This window comes from Calliphora vicina, chromosome 4 (assembly GCF_958450345.1).
Source record: "Calliphora vicina chromosome 4, idCalVici1.1, whole genome shotgun sequence".
In the NCBI taxonomy this organism is placed as follows: domain Eukaryota; kingdom Metazoa; phylum Arthropoda; class Insecta; order Diptera; family Calliphoridae; genus Calliphora; species Calliphora vicina.
In genome coordinates, this window is record NC_088783.1 from 113,843,881 (window position 1) to 113,849,880 (window position 6,000).

The 6,000-nt window shown below is 24.3% G+C and overlaps 1 protein-coding gene across 1 annotated transcript in view; it reads right to left on the reverse strand.

Moving 5' to 3' along the window:
* LOC135957084 (uncharacterized) overlaps window positions 1–2,804 on the reverse strand; it is a 149,113-nt gene extending 146,309 nt beyond the window's left edge. Inside the window, exon 1 of the mRNA XM_065507749.1 lies at window positions 2,477–2,804. The gene's annotated coding sequence lies outside the window, so the exon portion shown is untranslated. The remainder of the gene's footprint in view (window positions 1–2,476) is intronic.
* Between the last annotated feature and the right edge of the window lie 3,196 nt (window positions 2,805–6,000).

Genomic DNA, 6,000 nt, shown 5'->3' on the forward strand with positions numbered 1-6,000 from the left:
TAGTCATAGTCTAGTCATAGTCTAGTCATAGTCTAGTCATAGTCTAGTCATAGTCTAGTCATAGTCTAGTCATAGTCTAGTCATAGTCTAGTCATAGTCTAGTCATAGTCTAGTCATAGTCTAGTCATAGTCTAGTCATAGTCTAGTCATAGTCTAGTCATAGTCTAGTCATAGTCTAGTCATAGTCTAGTCATAGTCTAGTCATAGTCTAGTCATAGTCTAGTCATAGTCTAGTCATAGTCTAGTCATAGTCTAGTCATAGTCTAGTCATAGTCTAGTCATAGTCTAGTCATAGTCTAGTCATAGTCTAGTCATAGTCTAGTCATAGTCTAGTCATAGTCTAGTCATAGTCTAGTCATAGTCTAGTCATAGTCTAGTCATAGTCTAGTCATAGTCTAGTCATAGTCTAGTCATAGTCTAGTCATAGTCTAGTCATAGTCTAGTCATAGTCTAGTCATAGTCTAGTCATAGTCTAGTCATAGTTAATTTTTATTGTTTTAAAAAATGTCCCTATCTTCCTGCTCCAACTTAATTCTTTTAAATATTTTTAAAATAACTTAAGTTTACTTAAATATTGAAAATACGGATTTAATTTTAAGAAAATTTCCTCTATTTCACTACTTTAGCTTAAATTCTTAATTCAAATTTAATTTAACCCTTGACTGCTGTCCATATTTCCAGGTAAGTAATTGCTATTGGGGGTCCAAATTGACCCCATTGAAGAAATTAAATTTTTACTAAACATTATTTTTAATTTTTAGTTTTTCATTTTGTATATAACATAATTTTTTCTTATATAAATAGTGGACTTTTGTTTTTAAGTAATTTTTTTTTAATGTTGGGGTCCATTTTGACCTCATGATACCAGTTAAGGGTTAAGAACAGAGAAAAAATCTTTTTAAATTCAAGACAATTTAATTATTTAGCTTAATCCAACTTAAATCTTGCTTCTGTAGCTTAAATTCCATTAAATTTATTTAAGTTCTTTTAAAATTAATGTAAAAAAGAGAAAATGTTCACCATTTCCCTACTTCAACTGAATACCTCCTTAAATCTGCTTAAATGGCTAAATATTATTTAAAACATTTAAATTATTTAAGAAAATTTTCCCCATTTCCCTACTACAACTGAATTCCCGCCTTAATTTTTTTTTTAAACTGAACATTTCTTTAAATTATTCCAGCTTTCTTCTAAAAACCGAAGAAATTCCATTTTAAATTTTCTTATTTCAGCTTAATTTTCCTTAAATTTATTTAAATTACCCTAAATTTAATTTAATTATTTAATAAAATGTTCCACATTTCCCTGCTCCAACTGAATTCCCCCTTAAATCGGCTTAAAGGGGACAACTTTTTTGAACTAATTCCAGTTTCCTTTTAAAAACCAAAGAAATTCCATTTTAAATTGTCTTATTTCATCATAATATTCCTTAAAATTGTTTAAATTACCCTAAATTTAATATGAAATCAATTAAAACTACAACAATTTATTAAATAAATCATAGTTTTTTACATATGATGAGGAAATTTTAACAAAATCTTGCATCAAAATTAGCCTGCCTGCTAAAAAATGAAAAAAAAATGCCAATTTAACGGTTAAATGCACCATACACTTGCAAACGCAACAACAACAAGCAAGAAATAATTGAAAAATAACAACAAAACAAAAACAACAACAATCAGGAGAAGAGGAAGCAAATAAATATTAACGAATTTAAACTAGCAGTAACAACAACAGTAAACAAGAATTTATAAAACACAACAACTTCCACATTGTTGTTGTTGTAATAAATAACATGTTTATAATTGTTTAATCAGCTGTTCTCTACAAAATTCTGTTGTGTTTGTTGTTGTTATCATTATTTTTCTGCCCAAGTAGAGGGTGGCAGAGGCAGCAACTTAGCTGACCATTTCATTTCTCAAATTACACCAAAACAAAATATTCATAACAGAAATGAATAAATGAAAGCAATAACAACAACAATAACACTTACATACAGGTTTGCATATGAGAACATAAACAAACACACAAGAATGCAACAAACACAATAATTTTTGGAGACAACAAAACAATTGTAATTAAACCGTAATTACTCTTGCATACTTTTTCTATACAACAACAAACACACACACAAACAACATGTAGTAGGTTTAAAAAAAGAGCTGTAATAAAAGGGGGGAGAAATAAAGGTCACCTACAAAGCCAAGAGTAAGAGTAAAAGAAAGGTTGTTAAAGAAAAAGAGTAAATAATCAAAGAAAATGCTTAAATTTGAGATATTTTTAATAAATTCAAATAGAAAAAAGGAAAATTTAAATAAAAATCAAGATAAATTAGTAATTTAAATGAAACTACAATAAAATTTAAGATATTTAATAACAGAAAACAATAAAATATTAAACAAAAATTGAGCAATAAAAAGAAAAATTTAAGAAATGAAAATTTTGCTTAAAAAATTAAGATTGTTTTAAAGCCTACCTTTTTTAAAGCAATTTTTTAATCCTTTTAGATACAGTTTAAAGGTTTTGTGAGTTTTTTTTTTAATTAGATGTTTTAAAAAATTTATTTTATTTAAAAATATTTCACAAATTTTATTCAATTCTTTATAAATTTAAACCAACTACTTGTTGCACTTTTTTTTATAAATTTTTTGCCTTTAAATTTCTTTTATTATTTTCTTTCCCTTATTTTTCTTGGTTAACAAGTAAAAGTAATGAATTTTCTTTTTCTCTCTTCAAAAAAAATTTATTGTGGTTTTCTTAAATTACAAATTTTTCTTTTACTATTTTTTTTTTTGTTGAAATATTTCACTATGACAATTTTTCTTTAATATTATTTGTAAATATTTTTCAAATTCACACGCGTGTTAAATCAGCCACTAAAGAAAAACAATACAAAACTCTCAGAAAAATTGCATTAAACTGAAAAAAGTTTGTAAAACATAAAACAATTGTTAACGAACCGTACGTTTTGAAACTCGTTTTAAAACTAAATTCATTTATTGCTTAAGCAAAGCAACACGTTGTTTTTAGTTAAAAACTGCTAATAACAGTAACTTTAAAGCTTAATAACAGACTTAAATACAAGTTAACAGCTTCAAAAACATTTAAAACCCAACAAAACAACAGATAACAGTTAGCAAACAACAGCAAAACTCACCACTATGAAAGTTTATGTTAAAAATAAACAGTAAAAGAGCTAATGTAATGAGAGAGAGAGATAGAGAGCTTAAGAAATTTGGTAAACAACAGGGCTGGTAAATAATGTGCTAATACAATTTATAAGAATTATCAAATTTTTTTCTAGAATTGAGATGAAAAAAAATTTATTTTATTTGGAAAATTTGTAAAATATAGTTTCAAATTAAAAAAATTGAATACAAATTAAATTCAAAGGACAAACATCATTTTGAAGCAATTTGTTAAAAAAAATTAAGTTTCGTTAAGTTTTAAAAATGAACGAAATTTAAATTTTTTCATAGATTTAGAAAGTACGTAAGCGGCTTAAGGGAAAAATGAAAAACAATTTGACTAGATTTCATAGTTTGCAAAAATAATGTTTCGTTAAGTTTTTAAAACTAACAAAATTAAAAAAATATTTACAAAATATTGAAATTAATGCTCCAGGTGCAAAAATTATAAAAAAAAAATTAAATTAAATTAATTTTTTAAAAAAATCAAGTTTCGTTAAATTTTAAAAATCCTTGAAACTTAAATTTTTTTCTTGATTTAAATCATTTTTATGGTATTTTAATTTAAAGCAATAAAACTTTTGGTTTTTCAAATTTAATTTAAAAAATAAAGTTTCGTTAAGTTTTTAAAATTTAGAAAATTTAAAAAAAATTTACAGGATTTTGAAATAAATGTTGGATGTTTAAAAATATCAATATAAAGTAGTTTGAATAATTTTGTTTTTTTAAAATCACGTTTCGTTAAATTTTAGAAATCACAAAATTTTCATTTTTTTTTCTTGATTTACATCTATTTGGTTGCATTTTAATTTATTGTAGTAAAACTTTTGGTTTGTTAAATTTAATTTAGAAAATAAAGTTTCGTTAAGTTTGAAAAATCATCAAAATTAAAATAAATTTTCAATATTTCATATAGGCTATTTCATTTTAATAGAATATAGAAAAATATCTGTTTAACTAAATTCATAAAGAAAATAAAAATTTCGTTAAGTTTTTTTAAATTTTAAAAATTGATAAAATTTAAATTTTTTTTCTTTATTTTAAATATTTTTATGGCATTTTAATTTATTGTGGTAAAACTTTTAAATTTTCAACTTTAATTTAGAAAATAAAGTTTCGTTAAGTTTGAAAAATTTTCAAAAATAAAAAATAGTTACAGTAATTTAAATCGGCTATTCCATGTTAATAGAATATAGCAAAATATCTGTACAAATAAATTCATTCAGAAAATAAAAATTTCGTTAAGTTTTTAAAATTAAAAAAATTTAACTTTTTGTTACTGATTTAAATCGTTTCTAATGTGTTTTGCAAATATTTAATAACATTTTTAACAATATGTTTTTAATTAAAAAAATAAAGTTTCGTTAAGTTTTTTGTATGGCTTAAATTAAAAAATTTCTTGAAAATTAGAAACTACCTGCTTAATGTTATATATATATGGAACAAAAGTCAGTTAAGTAAAATTACTACAAGAAATAATGTTTTCAAAACCCCGAAAAATAAGAAATTTTGTAATATTTACATTTAGCATTGTTTTAGATCTTATTCACAATTCCATACCTGGTATTTATGTCAGTTTTTTTATTTAATTTTCTATTTTAAACTAAATAGTAGCATTTGTTAAAATATATCAATTATCCATGCCTGAGCTTAGAAATTCCATAGCATAGTTTCGTGCAGCTAAATATATCCTAAGACACTTTGTTAAATTTAGTCAATTCACAAACCTTCATCAATTGCAGTTGCAGATTTTGTCTTATTCCGTCATTTTAACAAACACAACAACAACATCAAAAACCCGTACACGACTTCTACTAATTAAACGAAACGAATACAAAAATTTGCAAATTTTAATATGCGATTTGTGTGTGAGCATTCATAGATGCTTTCAATTAAACACTTTTAGTTTATCACCAACACATTAGTTAAGACTTTTCACTAAATTTTAATTAATTTTGAACACTTTTTATACTATTTTTCCCGATTGAAATAACCCGACAACATTTTGGCGGCCAATCACTTAAACGTTTGATAATAAAACTAAAAAATTGGTAATCCTATTCCTTCAACTTGTTAACAGCGAATTTATACAAGGTGGAGCAAGGTGCAGCGAATTCAGGAAAATTGGCGCGAAGTCATTAATTTGACATTTCGAACAATACTCTCACTAATAAGAATGTCAAACTCCATATAAAAAAATGAATGAACGAATTCGCGCCAATTTTCCTGCATCCACCTTGTATGAATTCACTTCGAATTTGTTCTAATCAGTTCAAAGACAAAAACCAGAGAAATTAAATTAAAAAAAGGTAAAATCTATAGAAGTAAATCGTTATCAATTATTCGAATTATTTTTTATTCGTTGCAAAAATCATCTTTTATTCTAAAATTTTCCTATTAAAAAGTTTAAACGATGTTTTTGCTATAAAGCAGTTAGTTTTTTGGTTTTGAAGTCAAAATGTGAACGAATATTCGTTATCAATTATTCGATTAATTTTTTATTCGTTGTCTAATTCAACTTTTGTACCAATATTTTCATATTTAACGTTTCAAAAATAGTTTTTGAAATAAGGCGGTACAAATTTTAACGATTATTCGCTATCAATTATTCGAATAATTTTTTATTCGTTGCAAAAATCGTATAATATTTAGTATTTTTCATTATAATAACGATCTGCATTAAGTTTTATGGATTAGAGAGCAAAATTTTAACGATTATTCGTTATCAATTATTCGATTAATTTTTTTATTCGTTGCCTAAATCATCTTTTATACCAAAAATTTTCTATTAAAAAGTTTAAACGATGTTTTT